This window comes from Mustelus asterias, chromosome 31 (genome assembly GCF_964213995.1).
Source record: "Mustelus asterias chromosome 31, sMusAst1.hap1.1, whole genome shotgun sequence".
NCBI classification, from domain to species: Eukaryota; Metazoa; Chordata; class Chondrichthyes; order Carcharhiniformes; family Triakidae; genus Mustelus; species Mustelus asterias.
The window spans coordinates 5,246,684-5,247,444 of NC_135831.1; the positions used below are offsets into that span (position 1 = coordinate 5,246,684).

Below are 761 nucleotides of genomic sequence, written 5' to 3' on the forward strand. Positions count from 1 at the left end.
AAGGATGGCATTAAGTCCATCGAGTCTGTACCAAACCACAATCCCTCCCAGGCCCTATTCCCGTAACCCTACACGTTTATCCTCCTAATCCCCCTGATACTAGGGTCAATTTTAGCATGGACAATCAACCTAACCCACACATCTTTGGAGTGTGGGAGGAAACCGGAGCACCCGGAGGAAACCCACGCGGACATGGGGAGAAAGTGCAAACTCCACACAGACAGTGACCAAAGCCGGAATCGAACTTGGGTCCCTGGCGCTGTGAGGCAGCAGTGCTAACCACTGTGCTGACAAAACTTAAGCGCCCAACGTGAGGCTGAAACCCACGACCCTGGGATTAAGAGTCCCATGCTCTACCGACTGAGCTAACCGGGCTACCCAGTCTTTGGATGTTTCACTGTGTTAAAGGTGGCTGCGCGAAAGAGAGCAATCCCAGTTTCTCCAGCCCCTCCACATAACTGAAATGTCTCATCCCTGGGACTTTCTTGTATATCTCTGTATTCTCCCCAATCTGATCCAAAATAGGCACAGTGAGATCGATGATGATAGATGTAGATGTTAGGATCGTTCAATTGTTACAACCACTTGCACACTTTTGGCTCCAGTTCAGAAGAAAAATTAATTGTGAATTCCCTTTATTTAAAAAAAGAATATTTTGCATTTGGGTAAGAAAGCTTGACAAATCCAATGATAGCTTGTTCTATATGTTCACCAACTCTGCAGATACTTGAATACTGTAACATGATATTACTGAGATTGAA

The 761-nt window shown here is 45.7% G+C and overlaps 1 non-coding gene across 1 annotated transcript; it reads right to left on the reverse strand.

The window, feature by feature from the left end:
- Positions 1–302: 302 nt before the first annotated feature.
- Positions 303–375, reverse strand: trnak-cuu (transfer RNA lysine (anticodon CUU)). The gene has a single exon. It is a non-coding gene; the product is annotated as a tRNA-Lys (tRNA).
- Positions 376–761: the final 386 nt, after the last annotated feature.